The sequence below is a fragment of the Lithobates pipiens genome, unplaced genomic scaffold, assembly GCF_037356315.1.
Source record: "Lithobates pipiens isolate NorthernLeopardFrog02 unplaced genomic scaffold, aLitPip1_a1.2 Scaffold_27, whole genome shotgun sequence".
NCBI lineage: Eukaryota > Metazoa > Chordata > Amphibia > Anura > Ranidae > Lithobates > Lithobates pipiens.
The window spans coordinates 231,671,293-231,692,221 of record NW_027507788.1 but is presented as its reverse complement, the minus strand read 5'-3'; the positions used below and the strand labels follow the sequence as shown (position 1 = coordinate 231,692,221).

The 20,929-nt window shown below is 50.7% G+C and overlaps 1 long non-coding RNA gene across 1 annotated transcript in view; it reads right to left on the bottom strand.

Annotated features, from left to right (window-relative positions):
- Positions 1-14,879, bottom strand: part of LOC143934633 (uncharacterized) — a 37,374-nt gene extending 22,495 nt beyond the window's left edge. The window contains exon 1 of the long non-coding RNA XR_013263318.1: positions 13,077-14,879. This is a non-coding gene — a long non-coding RNA (uncharacterized LOC143934633). The remainder of the gene's footprint in view (positions 1-13,076) is intronic.
- Positions 14,880-20,929: the final 6,050 nt, after the last annotated feature.

Here is a 20,929-nt window from a genome sequence, read left to right as displayed (position 1 = left end):
TGGACGGCGGCAAAGTGGTTTCATAATCCTGACCGGACGTCATATGACGTGATCAGGATTATGAGCCGCTGCGCGCCCCCGGGGGCGCGCATCGCGGCGATCGTTGTTGCGGGGTGTCAGTCTGACACCCAGCAACTACGATCTCGGTAAAGAGTCTCCGTCGGAGACTCTTTACCACGTGATCAGCCGTGTCCAATCACGGCTGATCACAGTGTAAATAGGAAAAGCCGGTGATCGGCTTTTCCTCACTCGTGTCTGTCAGACGCGAGTAGAGGAGAGCCGATCGGCTGCTCCTCTGATGGGGGGGGGTCTGTGCTGATCGATTATCAGCACAGCCCCCCCGAGGATGCCCACACTGGACCACCAGGGACGCCACCAGACCACCAGGGATGCCAAGGACAAGGTATGCCACCCTAGACCACCAGGGATTCTAGTCAGTGCCACAATGGATGCCAATCAGTGCCCATAATGGATACCAATCAGTGCCCACAATGGGCATCACTGATTGGCATGCATTATTGATTGGCACTGATTGGCATCCATTAGTGCAATATATTATAATACAATGCCGCCTATCAGTTCCCATCTGTGCCGCCTATCAGTGCCTACCCATGCCCACCTGTGCCGCCTACCCATGCCCACCTGTGCCGCCTACCCATGCCCACCTGTGCTAATCCATGCCAATTTGTGCCACCTATCAGTGCCCATCCGTGTCGCCCATCAGTGCCACCCATCAGTGCCGCCTATCAGTGCCACATATCGGTGTCCATCAATGCCACCTCATCAGTGCCACTTCATTGGTGCCACCTCATCGGTGCCCATCAGTGCCGCTTTATCATTGCCCATCAGTGTAACCCCATCAGTGCCCATCAGTGAAAGAGAAAACGTACTTATTTGCAAAGTTTTGAAACTGAAACAAAAAAAAACATTATTTTTTTCAAAATTTTCGGTATTTTTTTATTTGTTTAGCAAAAAATAAAAACCGTAGAGGTGATCAAATACCACCAAAAGAAAGCTCTATTTGTGGGAAAAAAATTATACAAATTTCATTTGGGTACAGTGTAGCATGACCGCGCAATTGTCATTCAAAGTGCGACAGCGCTGAAAGCTCAAAATTGGGCAGGAAGGTGTTTAAGTGCCCCCCGGTATTGAAGTGGTTAAAGATCTGCAGGTCTCTTCATTCCTGCCTTCGCCTTGGTCATATCACAAGAAACCATCTCCTGCGTTCCTGTTTAACCACTTAACAACCGGCCCATAGCCAAATGACGGCTACAGGGCGGTTGTTTAACTCTGGGAGGCCGTCATATGACGTCCTCCCAGAATTCCGCTCTCGCGTGCGACCCCTGGGGCGCACACCAGAGCTTCCGCGACCGCCGGGTCTGCATCACGGTAAACGGCCACTCATCGCGGCCATTTACCACGTGAACGCTCCGTCAAATGACGGAGTGATCACTTGTAAACAAACCGGCGTCATGTTATGATGCCGGTTCCTCCCTCCCCTCTCTGTACTGATCGGTACAGCGGAGGGGGAAGAGATCGGTGTCAGCAGCACTATGGGCTGCATCTGCAGTGCCCACATCGCTGCTCACCGAAATGTAACCCCTCAATTCCCTGCCATTACTCTGCAATACCCTGCCATTACTCTGCAGTACCAGCCAATACTCTGCAGTACCAGCCAATACTCTGCAGTACCAGCCAATACTCTGCAACACCCGCCAATACTCTGCAACACCCGCCAATACTCTGCAACACCCGCCAATACTCTGCAACACCCGCTAAAACTCTGCAACACCCGCTAATACTCTGCACTACAATTCCAGCCAATACCCTGCCATAAATTGCCATACCCGGAGATGCCCAGCCATACTCGGAGATACCCTGCAATACCCAGCCATAGTCGGTGATACCCTGCAATACCCAGCCATAGACATCCCCCCCCTCCCGCCGCCCTCCGGTGCTTCTACCGACTCGCCAATACGATCAAAGCCAGAATCTTTTTTTTTTTCAGGCTTCCCAGCTTAGAGGCGAGATGCGGGGTCTTATTGACCCCATATCTCACTGTAAAGAGGACCTGTCATGCCATATTCCTATTACAAGGGATGTTTACATTACTTGTAATAGGAGTAAAAGTGATCAAAAATCTTTTTTTGGGGGAAAAAAAATGTCAAACTAAAATAAATAAAGTAAAATTAACAATAATTTTTTTTTTTTTTAAAGTGCCCCTGTCCCCATGTGCTCACATGCAGAAGCGAACGCATACGTAAGTCCCGCCCACATATGAAAACGGTATTCAAACCACACATGTGAGGTATCGCTGCGAACGTAGAGCGAGAGCAATAATTCTAGCCCTAGACCTCCTCTGTAACTCAAAATATATAACTAGAAAAAAAAATTAAAGCGTCGCATATGGGGATTTTTAAGTAGCGACGTTTGGCGCCATTCCACGGGCGTGTGCAATTTTGAAGAGTGACATGTTAGGTATCTATTTACTCAGCGTAACTTCATCTTTCACATTATGCAAAAATTGGGCTAACTTTACTGTGTTTTTTTTTTTAAGCACAAAACTGTTTTTTTTCCAAAAAAAAGCATTCGAAAAATTGCTGCGCAAATACTGTGCGAGATAAAAAGTTGCAACAACCACCATTGTATTCTCCAGGGTCTTTGCTAAAAAAACATATATATAACTGTTTTCGGATTCGATGTAATTTTCTAGCAAATAAATGATGATTTTTACATGTAGGAGAGAAATGTCAGAATTGTCCTGGGTGCTCCAGAACGCCTGATGGCGCTCCCTGCATGTTGGGCCTCTGTATGTGGCCACACTGTGTAAAAGTCTCACACATGTGGTATCGCCGTACTCGGGAGTAATAGCAGAATGTGTTTTGGGGTGTAATTTGTGGTATGCATATGCTGTGTTTGAGAAATAAAAAAAAGTAAAAAAAATCTTGATTTTGCAAAGAATTGTGGGAAAAAAATGACAACTTCAAAAAACTCACCATGCCTCTTACTAAATACCTTGGAATGTTTTCTTTCCAAAAAGGGGTTATTTGGGGGGTATTTGTACTTTTCTGGCATGTTGGGGTCTCAAGAATTGAAATAGGCCGTCAGTACTTCAGGTGTGATCAATTTTCAGATATTGGCACAACAGCTTGTGGACTCTATAACTTTCACAAAGACCAAATAATATCCACCAATTTGTACTTATTTTTACCAAAGATATGTAGTGGTATAAATTGTGGCCAAAATTTATGAAGAAAAAATTACTAATCTGCTAAATTTTATAACAGAAACAAAGAAAAATTCATTTTTTTACAGAATTTTCTGTATTTTTTCTTTTATAGCACAAAAAAAAAAAAACGAGAGGTGATTAAATACCACCAGAAGAAAGCTCTATTTGTGTGAAAAAAAGGACAAAAATTTCATATAGGTCCAGTGTTGCATGACTGAGTAATTGTCATTCAAAATGTGAGAGCACCGAAAGCTGAAAATTGGTCTGGTTATTAAGGGTGTTTAAGTGCCCGGTGGTCAAGTGGTTAAAGTCAGGCTTTGCTGACATCCCTTCTGGCTCCTTATCCTGCTTGCTGTCCCTCTACTTGTATCCCTGACTTCTGGCCTGGCTGACTACCCAATCCGGTTACTGGACTCTGGCCTGGCTGACTATCCAATCCGGTTACTGGACTCTGGCCTGGCTGACTACCCAATCCGGTTACTGGACTCTGGCCTGGCTGACTACCCAATCCGGTTACTGAACTCTGGCCTGGCTGACTACCCAATCCGGTTACTGGACTCTGGCCTGGCTGACTACCCAATCCGGTTACTGGACTCTGGCCTGGCTGACTACCCAATCCGGTTACTGGACTCTGGCCTGGCTGACTACCCAATCCGGTTACTGGACTCTGGCCTGGCTGACTACCCAATCCGGTTACTGGACTCTGGCCTGGCTGACTACCCAATCCGTTTACTGGACTCTGGCCTGGCTGACTACCCAATCCGTTTACTGGACTCTGGCCTGGCTGACTACCCAATCCGGTTACTGGACTCTGGCCTGGCTGACTACCCAATCCGGTTACTGGACTCTGGCCTGGCTGACTACCCAATCCGGTTACTGGACTCTGGCCTGGCTGACTACCCAATCCGGTTACTGGACTCTGGCCTGGCTGACTACCCAATCCGGTTACTGGACTCTGGCCTGGCTGACTACCCAATCCGGTTACTGGACTCTGGCCTGGCTGACTACCCAATCCGGTTACTGGACTCTGGCCTGGCTGACTACCCAATCCGGTTACTGGACTCTGGCCTGGCTGACTACCCAATCCGGTTACTGGACTCTGGCTTGGCTGACTACCCAATCCGGTTACTGGACTCTGGGCTGGCTGACTACCCAATCCGGTTACTGGACTCTGGCCTGGCTGACTACCCAATCCGGTTACTGGACTCTGGCTTGGCTGACTACCCAATCCAGTTCAAAAATGCTAAACTAGAGCTAAAAGTGGGACTTTATATGAGGGGATATAAGCTATATATATAGCTATATATATATATATATATATATATATATATATATATATATTGTGGCAGCACGCAGGTAAAATCACCTGGTTGTATTCAGGATGGGAAATATGTGTGTCCTAGATTCAAGCTTTATGCAGACTTTTACAATTAGAGGGGAAGAGTTAATGAGCCCAGCTGTAGTAAGTGGGCTCATTAAGACCTCTACAAAAACCCCAGCATGCTTAGGGAGATGCTCCATCCTGGAACCAGTTTTGTGTGTTTAGACTGGGGAGTCTGAGATCTGTTCTGTGCGGTGAGTTAACGCCTGTGTGGCAAACCCCTACAATAGAGACAGGGACTGGGGCAGCACAAGGCTGCACCCAGTTGTTAGACAGGGAGTCTACGTGTGTAGTTAGAGGTCAAGCTGACCAGGATTTATTTTCTTGTTTTATTTTGTTTGGCTGTTATATGTATCACTGCATGTAGCCTAAATAAACCGGATCTTTTGTTTTTTGCACCTACACCGCTGTCTGCTGTGCCTGACTTTGTGTTGTGAACCCATCCAGGGGGTCACACACACCCGCTACCGAGAGAACCCCTCACAGTTGGTGGAGAATTTTGGCAGTTTTTTTTTTTTTTGTTGTTAAGGCCAGCATGGAGGAGATACTGAGACAGCTGGCTCTAGCAAATGCAAACCAGCAGCAAACAAATGCAGCTTTACAAAAGAGCCTTGCAGCTCAACAACAAGCCCAGCAGCAGGCAAATGCAAATCAGCAGCAGAATTTTCAACAGCAAATAGAGACATTGATACAGCAACGTCCGCAGACCAATGAAGCAAGTGGGTACAATAATACCGCAACCTTTGGTGTGAGCCGTTTACTGACAAAAATGACGGGAGAGGATGATCCGGAGGTGTTTTTGACCACATTTGAAAGGACTGCTGAAAGGGAAAAGTGGCCTAAGGAGCAATGGGCTGGACTGGTGGCCCCTCTGTTAACTGGGGAATCGCAGAAAGCTTATTATGACCTAGAGCCTGACCAAGCAAAAGACTATGTGGTGAAAATAGATGGCGAGTTAGTGAACCCAGATAAGACTTGCCCTTATCCTTACTTCACTATGGAAAGGGACCTGCTGTATCGAGTGGCTCAAAGGGCAGAAGAAACCATTGAGCAACTTGTAGTGCCCAAACCTTACAGGAAGTTGGTGTTAGAATTGGCTCATGGACACATTCTGGGAGGTCATCTGGGGACAGAGAAAACCAGAGAGAGGGTATTGCAGAGATTCTATTGGCCTGGGGTCATGAAGGAAATAGAAAAGTATTGTTCCTCCTGCCCTGTGTGTCAGAAGTCGGCACCTATGCCACATTTCCGTAACCCGCTGGTACCTCTTCCTATCACTGAGGTCCCCTTTGAGAGGATAGCAATGGATTTGGTAGGTCCGATAATGAAGTCCGCTAGGGGGCATCAGTACATTTTGGTTATATTGGACTATGCCACCCGTTATCCGGAAGCAATTCCTCTCCGAAATACCTCGGCCAAAACCATAGCCAAAGAGCTATCTCTTGTTTTTAGCCGCGTGGGTATTTGTAAGGAACTGCTTACGGACCAAGGTACACCCTTTATGTCCCGGGTAATGAAAGAACTATGCAAGTTGTACAAAGTGACACAATTGCGTACATCTGTGTATCACCCCCAAACAGATGGGTTGGTTGAAAGATTCAACAAAACCCTAAAACAAATGTTAAAGAAGGTGGTGGATAGAGATGGAAAGAATTGGGATTGTCTAATACCCTATCTGATGTTTGCCATTAGGGAGGTACCCCAATCCTCTACGGGTTTCTCACCCTTCGAGTTGCTCTATGGGAGACACCCAAGAGGGCTGCTGGATATCGCCAAGGAAACTTGGGAAAATGAGAGTTCTCCTCACAGGAGTGTGATTGAGCATGTCGCCCTGATGCAGGATAGAATCGCACAGGTAATGCCAATTGTAAAGGAACATTTGACCCAAGCGCAGTTAGCACAGCAGAGAGTGTACAACCGTGGGGCCAAGACCCGTACTTTTTCCCCGGGGGATAGGGTCTTGGTGCTAGTCCCTACGGTTGAAAGCAAATTTCTGGCCAAATGGCAAGGTCCATACGAAGTAATTGAAAAAATTTGTGAGGTGAACTACAGGGTTAGACAGCCAGGAAGGCGAAAGCCGGAGCAGATCTATCACGTCAATCTGCTGAAAGCCTGGAGGGATAGGGAATCCCTAGTCGCAGAGACTTTGTCACAAGCCCAGCCTGATTGCTTAGTTCCTGAGGTTGGAATAGCAGTCACCTTATCGAAACCCCAACAGGAGGTTAAAGAGTTTGTACTTCGTAACAAAGAGATTTTCTCTGAGCTTCCGGGACAAACATCTGGCGTAGAGCATGACATTATCACCCCGCCAGGAGAAAGGGTAAAACTAAAACCTTATAGAATACCAGAGGCCCGACGGGAGGCAATACGTGGGGAGGTTCAAAGGATGCTGGAATTGGGTGTGATAGAGGAGTCCCAGAGTGACTGGTCCAGTCCTATCGTACTAGTGCCCAAACTTGATGGGAGCTGGCGGTTTTGTAACGATTTTAGACAATTAAATAAAGTTACAAAATTTGACACCTACCCCATGCCACGTATAGATGAGTTGATTGACCGGCTGGGAACAGCCCGATATATGACAACTCTTGATCTCACCAAAGGGTATTGGCAAATTCCCCTGGCCGAGTCGGCCAAGGAGAAAACTGCGTTTGTAACCCCAGATGGGGCATTCCAATATAAGAGAATGCCGTTTGGGTTACAGAATGCACCGGCAACATTCCAGCGGAAAATGGATAAGATTCTGAGGCCCCATCAGAAATATGCTGCAGCTTACCTGGATGATGTGATTATCCATAGCACAGACTGGGTCTCACATTTGCCAAAAGTACAAGCAGTCCTAGACTCTATCCGGGAAGCTGGGTTTACGGCCAATCCAAAGAAGTGTACCATTGGACAGGAGGAGGCCAAATATCTTGAGTACACTATTGGGAGGGGGGTGATAAAACCCCAAGTCAATAAAGTCGAGGCCATACAGAGTTGGCCACGTCCCAACAGCAAGAAACAGGTACGAGCCTTTCTGGGAATCGCTGGCTATTATCGACGATTCATTCCCCATTTTACTTCTCAGGCTGTGCCCCTCACCAACCTGACAAAAGGGAAAGAGTCGGTCATGGTTAAATGGTCCCCAGAGGCTGAAGAAGCATTTCAGTCCTTAAAAACAGCCTTATGTAGCCAGCCAGTGTTGTACTCACCAGACTTCTCTAAGGACTTTGTGGTACAAACTGATGCATCAGACGTTGGGTTAGGAGCAGTGTTATCCCAGGTCTGGAACGGGGAAGAGCACCCAGTCATTTACCTCAGCAGGAAGTTGAAGTCCCATGAGGTAAATTACTCCAAGATTGAGAAGGAATGTTTAGCAGTGAAGTGGGCTCTAGATTCCCTTCGGTACTATCTGCTAGGTAGGCACTTTGACCTGGTGACTGATCACGCTCCTTTAAAGTGGATGGCTCAGAACAAGGAGACCAATAGAAGGGTAAATAGGTGGTTCCTGGCCCTACAGGAATTTAACTTTACAGTTAAGCATCGCCCTGGTGTTAAAATGGGGAATGTGGATGCTTTGTCTCGGATACATGCGTGTCTGGCTGCTTGTGTTACAACCCCAAGGTTGAAACAAGAGGGGGGGGTATGTGGCAGCACGCAAGTAAAATCACCTGGTTGTATTCAGGATGGGAAATATGTGTGTCCTAGATTCAGGCTTTATGCAGACTTTTACAATTAGAGGGGAAGAGTTAATGAGCCCAGCTGAAGTAAGTGGGCTCATTAAGACCTCTACAAAAACCCCAGCATGCTTAGGGAGATGCTCCATCCTGGAACCAGTTTTGTGTGTATAGACTGGGGAGTCTGAGATCTGTTCTGTGCGGTGAGTTAACGCCTGTGTGGCAAACCCCTACAATAGAGACAGAGACTGGGGCAGCACAAGGCTGCACCCAGTTGTTAGACAGGGAGTCTACGTGTGTAGTTAGAGGTCAAACTGACCAGGATTTATTTTCTTGTTTTATTTTGTTTGGCTGTTATATGTATCACTGCATGTAGCCTAAATAAACCGGATCTTTTGTTTTTTTGCACCTACACCGCTGTCTGCTGTGTCTGACTTTGTGTTGTGAACCCATCCAGGGGGTCACACACACCCGCTACCGAGCTAACCCCCTCACACAAGATGTCCGCTTACCCCTTCTCACTGTATCCTTACTGTGGAGGTGTACGGGGTGTAACAAGATGTCCGCTTACCCCTTCTCACTGTATCCTTACTGTGGAGGTGTACGGGGTGTAACAAGATGTCCCCTTACCCCCTTCTCACTGTATCCTTACTGTGGAGGTGTACGGGGTGTAACAAGATGTCCGCTTACCCCTTCTCACTGTATCCTTACTGTGGAGGTGTACGGGGTGTAACAAGATGTCCCCTTACCCCTTCTCACTGTATCCTTACTGTGGAGGTGTACGGGGTGTAACAAGATGTCCCCTTACCCCCTTCTCACTGTATCCTTACTGTGGAGGTGTACGGGGTGTAACAAGATGTCCGCTTACCCCTTCTCACTGTATCCTTACTATGGAGGTGTACGGGGTGTAACAAGATGTCCGCTTACCCCTTCGCACAGTATCCTTACTGTGGAGGTGTACGGGGTGTAACAAGATGTCCCCTTACCCCCTTCTCACTGTATCCTTACTGTGGAGGTGTACGTGGTGTAACAAGATGTCCGCTTACCCCTTCTCACTGTATCCTTACTATGGAGGTGTACGGGGTGTAACAAGATGTCCGCTTACCCCTTCTCACAGTATCCTTACTGTGGAGGTGTACGGGGTGTAACAAGATGTCCCCTTACCCCCTTCTCACTGTATCCTTACCGTGGAGGTGTACGGGGTGTAACAAGATGTCTGCTTTCCCCCTTCTCACTGTATCCTTACCGTGGAGGTGTACGGGGTGTAACAAGATGTCTGCTTTCCCCCTTCTCACTGTATCCTTACTGTGGAGGTGTACAGGGTGTAACAAGATGTCCCCTTACCCCCTTCTCACTGTATCCTTACTGTGGAGGTGTACGGGGTGTAACAAGATGTCCCCTTACCCCTTCTCACTGTATCCTGACCGTGGAGGAGTACGGGGTGTAACAAGATGTCCCCTTACCCCCTTCTCACTGTATCCTTACTGTGGAGGTGTACGGGGTGTAACAAGATGTCCGCTTACCCCTTCTCACTGTATCCTTACTGTGGAGGTGTACAGGGTGTAACAAGATGTCCGCTTACCCTTTCTCACAGTATCCTTACCGTGGAGGTGTACAGGGTGTAACAAGATGTCCCCTTACCCCCTTCTCACTGTATCCTTACCGTGGAGGTGTACAGGGTGTAACAAGATGTCCCCTTACCCCCTTCTCACTGTATCCTTACTGTGGAGGTGAACGGGGTGTAACAAGATGTCCCCTTACCCCTTCTCACTGTATCCTACCGTGGAGGTGTACGGGGTGTAACAAGATGTCCGCTTACCCCTTCTCACTGTATCCTTGCTGTGGAGGTGTACGGGGTGTAACAAGATGTCCGCTTACCCCTTCTCACTGTATCCTTACTGTGGAGGTGTACGGGGTGTAACAAGATGTCCCCTTACCCCCTTCTCACTGTATCCTTACTGTGGAGGTGTACGGGGTGTAACAAGATGTCCCCTTACCCCCTTCTCACTGTATCCTTACTGTGGAGGTGTACGGGGTGTAACAAGATGTCCCCTTACCCCCTTCTCACAGTATCCTTACTGTGGAGGTGTACGGGGTGTAACAAGATGTCCCCTTACCCCCTTCTCACTGTATCCTTACTGTGGAGGTGTACGGGGTGTAACAAGATGTCCCCTTACCCCCTTCTCACTGTGTCCTTACTGTGGAGGTGTACGGGGTGTAACAAGATGTCCCCTTACCCCCTTCTCACTGTATCCTTACTGTGGAGGTGTACGGGGTGTAAAAAGATATCCCCTTACCCCCTTCTCACTGTATCCTTACTGTGGAGGTGTACGGGGTGTAACAAGATGTCCGCTTACCCTTTCTCACTGTATGCTTACTGTGGAGGTGTACGGGGTGTAACAAGATGTCCCCTTACCCCCTTCTCACTGTATCCTTACTGTGGAGGTGTACAGGGTGTAACAAGATGTCCGCTTACCCCTTCTCACTGTATCCTTACTGTGGAGGTGTACGGGGTGTAACAAGATGTCCCCTTACCCCCTTCTCACTGTATCCTTACTGTGGAGGTGTACGGGGTGTAACAAGATGTCCCCTTACCCCCTTCTCACTGTATCCTTACTGTGGAGGTGTACGGGGTGTAACAAGATATCCCCTTACCCCCTTCTCACTGTATCCTTACTGTGGAGGTGTACGGGGTGTAACAAGATGTCCCCTTACCCCCTTCTCACTGTATCCTTACTGTGGAGGTGTACAGGGTGTAACAAGATGTCCCCTTACCCCCTTCTCACAGTATCCTTACTGTGGAGGTGTACGGGGTGTAACAAGATGTCCGCTTACCCCTTCTCACTGTATCCTTACTGTGGAGGTGTACGGGGTGTAACAAGATGTCCCCTTACCCCCTTCTCACTGTATCCTTACTGTGGAGGTGTACGGGGTGTAACAAGATGTTCCCTTACCCCCTTCTCACTGTATCCTTACTGTGGAGGTGTACGGGGTGTAACAAGATGTCCCCTTACCCCCTTCTCACTGTATCCTTACTGTGGAGGTGTACGGGGTGTAACAAGATGTCCCCTTACCCAGTGGCGTAACTAGAACCTTCAGGGCCCCGATGCAGGAAACCATGGCGGGCCCCCCCCCCCCCCCGACCTCCGGATAGGGCTCTTTTCTCTGAGTCCGATGGTGGAACACCAGGGCCCAGTCCCAAGTGGGTGGCTGCATATAAAGGAACCGATTTAAAAAAACATCAATTACAGCCACTGTGCCCATCAAATGTCACTACTGTGCCCATCAAATGTCACTACTGTGCCCATGAAACTGTTCCGCTGTGCCCATCAAATGCCGCCACTGTGCCCATCAAATGCTGTTGGTGTGCCCATCAAATGCTGCCACTGCGAATCCCCACCGCCCGCTCGCTGTCTGCCCGCCACTTACCCTGTCTTGGTGGGGCAGCGGGTAACGGCCATGAGCGGGGTCCTCCATGCATCTCCTGCCATCCTCATCTCCCGTCCTCTCCTCCTGATGGGCGTCCAATAGCTGTGTCTATCGTTTCAGCCAATCGGGTGATGGGTAACAGACCCGCACACCTGATTGGTGGAGAGGCGGTTCAGTGTTAGGAAAGTGAATATTAATTCACTTTTCTAACACACCTGGGTGGACTGTGAGCATCAAGCATGGCGCTCGCAGTTCATCTATTTTGAAGCCTATTAGAGCTCATGGCTCTAATCAGGTGCTGCAAAAACACCCCCCCCCCCGCCGCTCTAATTCAGGCGCCCAGCACCCGAAAAGGGGCCAGACACCTAAATATGGGGGTGACAGCGGTGGCCATGGATAGATTCATGCTATGCATGAATCTATCGATTGGTCATAGAGGGGGTGGAACCTGTGCACCCTTTTGGATGCACCGCCACTGATAAACACATGCATACATGCACACTCACATACATGCACACTCACATACATGCTCACACACACGCACATACAAGCATGCTCACACACACGCACATACAAGCATGTTCACACACACGCACATACAAGCATGTTCACACACACGCACATACAAGCATGTTCACACACACGCACATACAAGCATGTTCACACACACGCACATACAAGCATGTTCACACACACGCACATACAAGCATGTTCACACACACGCACATACAAGCATGCTCACACACACGCACATACAAGCATGTTCACACACACGCACATACAAGCATGTTCACACACACGCACATACAAGCATGTTCACACACACGCACATACAAGCATGTTCACACACACGCACATACAAGCATGCTCACACACACGCACATACAAGCATGCTCACACACACGCACATACAAGCATGCTCACACACACGCACATACAAGCATGCTCACACATACACACACATGCACATGCACATACAAGCATGCTCAGACACACACATGCACATACAAGCATGCACACACACACAAGCATGCTCACACGCACATACAAGCATGCTCACACACAAGCACATACAAGCATATTCACACACAAGCACATACAAGCATGCTCACACATACACACATGCACATACAAGCATGCTCAGACACACACATGCACATACAAGCATGCGCACGCACACACACACACACAAGCAAGCTCACGCACACACATACAAATACAGTAGCTAGTGGGCTGGTGGCACTGGAGGGCAGGTGGTGGCACTGGAGGGGGGTGGCACAGTCTGGAGGGGGGCTGGTGGCACTGGAGGGGGGTGGCACAGTCTGGAGGGGGGCTGGTGGCACTGGAGGGGGGCACAATCTGGAGGGGGGTGGTGACTTACCGCCAATCAATCGATGATCGATCAATTCCCCCTCCTCAGAATCCTGCAGATGCAAAGTTCCTCCAGGAATGCCTTGCTTCAGAGAGCTCCTCCCCCGCCTTCACTGAATTGGCTGAAGTTTTTTCTGTGTCCGCCCCGCCTCCCTTACAGTTGCTCTGGATAGGCGGGGGCGGAGCCCACAAAGCACTTCTCTCACGCTGCTCTCTCCACTGTAGTGGGTGAAAGGAAGCTCCCCCCTCCCCACGGCATGAACCGCAGCACCAGTGAATCACACCGGGTCCGTCACCACACACCCCCGGCCGGACAGTCAGGTGGGCCCCTCGGGCGGCGGGCGGGCGGGCTGCCGGTGGGCCCCCTGAAGTGGCAGAGAATTACAGGGCCCAGTCGCACTTGCGACTGTTGCGACCCTGATAATTCCGCCACTGCCCTTACCCCCTTCTCACTGTATCCTTACTGTGGAGGTGTACGGGGTGTAACAAGATGTCCGCTTACCCCTTCTCACTGTATCCTTACCGTGGAGGTGTACGGGGTGTAACAAGATGTCCGCTTACCCCCTTCTCACAGTATCCTCACTGTGGAGGTGTACGGGGTGTAACAAGATGTCCGCTTACCCCTTCTCACTGTATCCTTACCGTGGAGGTGTACGGGGTGTAACAAGATGTCCGCTTACCCCCTTCTCACAGTATCCTCACTGTGGAGGTGTACGGGGTGTAACAAGATGTCCCCTTACCCCCTTCTCACTGTATCCCTACTGTGGAGGTGTACAGGGTGTAACAAGATGTCCCCTTACCCCCTTCTCACTGTATCCTTACTGTGGAGGTGTACGGGGTGTAACAAGATGTCCGCTTACCCCTTCTCACTGTATCCTTACCGTGGAGGTGTACGGGGTGTAACAAGATGTCCGCTTACCCCCTTCTCACAGTATCCTCACTGTGGAGGTGTACGGGGTGTAACAAGATGTCCCCTTACCCCTTCTCACTGTATCCTTACTGTGGAGGTGTACGGGGTGTAACAAGATGTCCGCTTACCCCCTTCTCACAGTATCCTCACTGTGGAGGTGTACGGGGTGTAACAAGATGTCCCCTTACCCCCTTCTCACTGTATCCCTACTGTGGAGGTGTACAGGGTGTAACAAGATGTCCCCTTACCCCCTTCTCACTGTATCCTTACTGTGGAGGTGTACGGGGTGTAACAAGATGTCCGCTTACCCCTTCTCACTGTATCCTTACCGTGGAGGTGTACGGGGTGTAACAAGATGTCCGCTTACCCCCTTCTCACAGTATCCTCACTGTGGAGGTGTACGGGGTGTAACAAGATGTCCCCTTACCCCTTCTCACTGTATCCTTACTGTGGAGGTGTACGGGGTGTAACAAGATGTCCGCTTAACCCCTTCTCACAGTATCCTCACTGTGGAGGTGTACGGGGTGTAACAAGATGTCCGCTTACCCCTTCTCACTGTATCCTTACCGTGGAGGTGTACGGGGTGTAACAAGATGTCCGCTTACCCCCTTCTCACAGTATCCTCACTGTGGAGGTGTACGGGGTGTAACAAGATGTCCCCTTACCCCCTTCTCACTGTATCCCTACTGTGGAGGTGTACGGGGTGTAACAAGATGTCCCCTTACCCCCTTCTCACTGTATCCTTACTGTGGAGGTGTACAGGGTGTAACAAGATGTCCCCTTACCCCCTTCTCACTGTATCCTTACTGTGGAGGTGTACAGGGTGTAACAAAATGTCCGCTAACCCCCTTCTCACAGTATCCTCACTGTGGAGGTGTACGGGGTGTAACAAGATGTCCCCTTACCCCCTTCTCAAGATGTCCCCTTACCCCCTTCTCACAGTATCCTTACTGTGGAGGTGTATGGGGTGTAACAAGATGTCCGCTTACCCCTTCTCACTGTATCCTTACTGTGGAGGTGTATGGGGTGTAACAAGATGTCCGCTTACCCCCTTCTCACAGTATCCTCACTGTGGAGGTGTACGGGGTGTAACAAGATGTCCCCTTACCCCCTTCTCACTGTATCCTTACTGTGGAGGTGTATGGGGTGTAACAAGATGTCCGCTTACCCCTTCTCACTGTATCCTTACCGTGGAGGTGTACGGGGTGTAACAAGATGTCCGCTTACCCCTTCTCACTGTATCCTTACCGTGGAGGTGTACGGGGTGTAACAAGATGTCCGCTTACCCCTTCTCACTGTATCCTTACTGTGGAGGTGTACGGGGTGTAACAAGATGTCCGCTTACCCCCTTCTCACTGTATCCTTACTGTGGAGGTGTACGGGGCGTAACAAGATGTCCCCTTACCCCTTCTCACTGTATCCTTACTGTGGAGGTGTACGGGGTGTAACAAGATGTCCGCTTACCCCCTTCTCACTGTATCCTTACTGTGGAGGTGTACAGGGTGTAACAAGATGTCCGCTTACCCCCTTCTCACTGTATCCTTACTGTGGAGGTGTACGGGGTGTAACAAGATGTCCGCTTACCCCCTTCTCACTGTATCCTTACTGTGGAGGTGTACGGAGTGTAAGGCGGCGTACACACGGGCGGACTGTCTGCCGAAACTAAGTTCGTCAAACAGTCCGCGCAACTTTTGAAATGAACGGACTCGCCCACACACGAGGGAACAGTCCGCTCATTTCGAGCGCGTGTGCAGGTAGGCGGGGCCCGCGACGGAGACGTCGCGGGCTCCGCCGCCTGGAATGGACTTAAAGGGGAACCCCAACGCTGAAAAAAATCGGTGTGGGGGTCCCCCCAAAGTCCACAACAGACCCTTGTCCGAGCACGCTACACGGCCGGCCAGGAAAGGGGGACGAGCGAGCGCGCCCCACCCTCCCGAGCCGTACCAGGCCGCGTGCCCTCAACATGGGGGGTGCCTTGGGGAAGGGGGGACCGCGCGGCCCCCCCACCCCAAAGCACCTTGTCCCCATGTTGATGAGGACAAGGGCCTCTTCCCGACAACCCTGGCCGTTGGTTGTCGGGGTCTGCGGGCGGGGGGCTTATCGGAATTCGGGAGCCCCCTTTAATAAGGGGGCCCCCGGATACCGGCCCCCCACCCTATGTGAATGAGTATGGGGTACAATGTACCCCTACCCATTCACCTGTAAAATAAAAGTACCCAAAAAAAACACAACACACGAGATAAAATATTTTACTGCACAGCTCCGGGGGTCTTCTGTCTTCGGGGGTCTTCTCGCCGGACTCCTCCGCTATCTTCTTGTAGCTCTTTTGCTAGCGGAGGAGTCCGGCTTTCTTCCTCCCCGCCGCCGGCCTCTTCTCCCGACTTCGGGGGTCTTGTCCCCCTCTTCGGTTCTTCTGCCGGGCCACCGCGCCTTCTTATAGCTCTTTTACAGGCGGTGGCCCGGTCTTCTGTCGCCGCTGTCGCCTTCCGGTCGCCTTCCGTTCTTCTTCTTGTTCTTCTTCTTCTTCTCCAGGAGATGTTGACACGTCGCTCTCTCCGGCCGGAATGCTAGAGCCGCGCTGCGCGGCCACTTATATAGTGACAATGGGGCGGTGTCACATGGCTTTATGTCACATGGGTTGGTCACATGGGTTGATGTCACATGGGGACTATGACATCGTAAGGGGGCGGGGTCACCATGTGACCAACCCATGTGACATATACCATGTGACACCGCCCCATTGTCACTATATAAGTGGCCGCGCAGCGCGGCTCTGGCATTCCGGCCGGAGAGAGCGACGTGTCAACATCTCCTGGAGAAGAAGAAGAAGAACAAGAAGAAGAACGGAAGGCGACCGGAAGGCGACAGAAGACCGGGCCACCGCCTGTAAAAGAGCTATAAGAAGGCGCGGTGGCCCGGCAGAAGAACCGAAGAGGGGGACAAGACCCCCGAAGTCGGGAGAAGAGGCCGGCGGCGGGGAGGAAGAAAGCCGGGCTCCTCCGCTAGCAAAAGAGCTACAAGAAGATAGCGGAGGAGTCCGGCGAGAAGACCCCCGAAGACGGAAGACCCCCGGAGCTGTGCAATAAAATATTTTATCTCGTGTGTTGTGTTTTTTTTTGGGTACTTTTATTTTACAGGTGAATGGGTAGGGGTACATTGTACCCCATACTCATTCACATAGGGTGGGGGGCCGGTATCCGGGGGCCCCCTTATTAAAGGGGGCTCCCGGATTCCGATAAGCCCCCCGCACGCAGACCCCGACAACCAACGGCCAGGGTTGTCGGGAAGAGGCCCTTGTCCTCATCAACATGGGGACAAGGTGCTTTGGGATGGGGGGGCCGCGCGGCCCCCCCTTCCCCAAGGCACCCCCCATGTTGAGGGCACGCGGCCTGGTACGGCTCGGGAGGGTGGGGCGCGCTCGCTCGCCCCCCTTTCCTGGCCGGCCGGGTAGCGTGCTCGGACAAGGGTCTGCTGTGGACTTTGGGGGGACCCCCACGCTGATTTTTTTCGGCGTTGGGGTTCCCCTTTAAGTCCATTCCAGGCGGCGGGGCCCGCGACGTCTCCTTCGCGGGCCCCGCCTACCTGGAGACGCGCTCGAAATGCGTGGACTTTCCTCCGAGCGGGAACAGTTTGCTCATTTCGAAAGTGGCCTACACACGGGCGGACTGTCCGCTCAAACTAAGTTTCAGCGGACAGTTTTTCGGAATTTCCGAAAAACTTTGTTCGTCAAACTGTCCGCTGAAACTGTCCGCTGAAGCCCCACACACGAGCGGACTGTCCGCTGAAACACTGTTCAGCGGACAAAGTTGAGCGAACAGTCCGCCCGTGTGTACGCGGCCTTACAATATGTCCCCTTACCCCCTTCTCACTTTATACTTACTGTGGAGGTGTACGGGGTGTAACAAGATGTCCCCTTACCCCTTCTCACTGTATCCTGACCGTGGAGGAGTACGGGGTGTAACAAGATGTCCGCTTACCCCTTCTCACTGTATCCTTACTGTGGAGGTGTACGGGGTGTAACAAGATGTCCGTTTACCCCCTTCTCACTGTATCCTTACTGTGGAGGTGTACGGGGTGTAACAAGATGTCCCCTTACCCCCTTCTCACAGTATCCTCACTGTGGAGGTGTACGGGGTGTAACAAGATGTCCCCTTACCCCCTTCTCACTGTATCCCTACTGTGGAGGTGTACGGGGTGTAACAAGATGTCCCCTTACCCCCTTCTCACTGTATCCTTACTGTGGAGGTGTACGGGGTGTAACAAGATGTCCGCTTACCCCTTCTCACTGTATCCTTACTGTGGAGGTGTACGGGGTGTAACAAGATGTCCGCTTACCCCCTTCTCACTGTATCCTTACTGTGGAGGTGTACGGGGTGTAACAAGATGTCCGCTTACCCCCTTCTCACTGTATCCTTACTGTGGAGGTGTACGGGGTGTAACAAGATGTCCCCTTACCCCCTTCTCACTGTATCCTTACTGTGGAGGTGTACAGGGTGTAACAAGATGTCCCCTTACCCCCTTCTCACTGTATCCTTACTGTGGAGGTGTACAGGGTGTAACAAGATGTCCCCTTACCCCCTTCTCACTGTATCCTTACCGTGGAGGTGTACGGGGTGTAACAAGATGTCCGCTTACCCCTTCTCACTGTATCCTTACTGTGGAGGTGTACAGGGTGTAACAAGATGTCCCCTTACCCCCTTCTCACTGTATCCTTACTGTAGAGGTGTACAGGGTGTAACAAGATGTCCCCTTACCCCCTTCTCACTGTATCCTTACCGTGGAGGTGTACGGGGTGTAACAAGATGTCCGCTTACCCCTTCTCACTGTATCCTTACTGTGGAGGTGTACAGGGTGTAACAAGATGTCCCCTTACCCCCTTCTCACAGTATCCTTACTGTGGAGGTGTACGGAGTGTAACAAGATGTCCCCTTACCCCCTTCTCACTGTATCCTTACCGTGGAGGTGTACAGGGTGTAACAAGATGTCCCCTTACCCCCTTCTCACTGTATCCTTACTGTGGAGGTGTACGGGGTGTAACAAGATGTCCCCTTACCCCCTTCTCACTGTATCCTTACCGTGGAGGAGTACGGGGTGTAACCAGATATCCCCTTACCCCCTTCTCACTGTATCCTTACCGTGGAGGAGTACGGGGTGTAACAAGATGTCCCCTTACCCCTTCTCACTGTATCCTGACCGTGGAGGAGTACGGGGTGTAACAAGATGTCCGCTTACCCCTTCTCACTATATCCTTACTGTGGAGGTGTACGGGGTGTAACAAGATGTCCGCTTACCCCTTCTCACTGTATCCTTACTGTGGAGGTGTACGGGGTGTAACAAGATGTCCCCTTACCCCCTTCTCACTGTATCCTTACTGTGGAGGTGAACGGGGTGTAACAAGATGTCCCCTTACCCCTTCTCACTGTATCCTTACTGTGGAGGTGTACGGGGTGTAACAAGATGTCCCCTTACCCCTTCTCACTGTATCCTGACCGTGGAGGAGTACGGGGTGTAACAAGATGTCCACTTACCCCTTCTCACTGTATCCTTACCGTGGAGGTGTACGGGGTGTAACAAGATGTCCGCTTACCCCTTCTCACTGTATCCTTACTGTGGAGGTGTACGGGGTGTAACAAGATGTCCGCTTACCCCTTCTCACTGTATCCTTACTGTGGAGGTGTACAGGGTGTAACAAGATGTCCGCTTACCCCCTTCTCACTGTATCCTTACTGTGGAGGTGTACGGGGTGTAACAAGATGTCCGCTTACCCCTTCTCACTGTATCCTTACTGTGGAGGTGTACAGGGTGTAACAAGATGTCCGCTTACCCCTTCTCACTGTATCCTTACTGTGGAGGAGTACGGGGTGTAACAAGATGTCCGCTTACCCCTTCTCACTGTATCCTTACTGTGGAGGTGTACGGGGTGTAACAAGATGTCCCCTTACCCCCTTCTCACTGTATCCTTACTGTGGAGGTGAACGGGGTGTAACAAGATGTCCCCTTACCCCTTCTCACTGTATCCTTACTGTGGAGGTGTATGGGGTGTAACAAGATGTCCCCTTACCCCCTTCTCACTGTATCCTTACTGTGGAGGTGAACGGGGTGTAACAAGATGTCCCCTTACCCCTTCTCACTGTATCCTTACTGTGGAGGTGTATGGGGTGTAACAAGATGTCCCCTTACCCCTTCTCACTGTATCCTGACCGTGGAGGAGTACAGGGTGTAACAAGATGTCCGCTTACCCCTTCTCACTGTATCCTTACCATGGAGGAGTACGGGGTGTAACAAGATGTCCACTTACCCCTTCTCACTGTATCCTTACCGTGGAGGAGTACGGGGTGTAACAAGATGTCCACTTACCCCTTCTCACTGTATCCTTACCATGGAGGTGTACGGGGTGTAACAAGATGTCCGCTTACCCCTTCTCACTGTATCCTTACTGTGGAGGTGTACGGGGTGTAACAAGATGTCCCCTTACCCCCTTCTCACTGTATCCCTACTGTGGAGGTGTACGGGGTGTAACAAGATGTCCCCTTACCCCCTTCTCACAGTATCCTTACCGTGGAGGTGTACAGGGTGTAACAAGATGTCCGCTTACCCCTTCTCACTGTATCCTTACTGTGGAGGTGTACGGGGTGTAACAAGATGTCCGCTTACCCCCTTCTCACTGTATCCTTACTGTGGAGGTGTACGGGGTGTAACAAGATGTCCCCTTACCCCCTTCTCACTGTATCCTTACTGTGGAGGTGTACGGGGTGTAACAAGATGTCCGCTTACCCCTTCTCACTGTATCCTTACTGTGGAGGTGTACGGGGTGTAACAAGATGTCCCCTTACCCCCTTCTCACAGTATCCTTACCGTGGAGGTGTACAGGGTGTAACAAGATGTCCCCTTACCCCCTTCTCACTGTATCCTTACTGTGGAGGTGTACGGGGTGTAACAAGATGTCCCCTTAC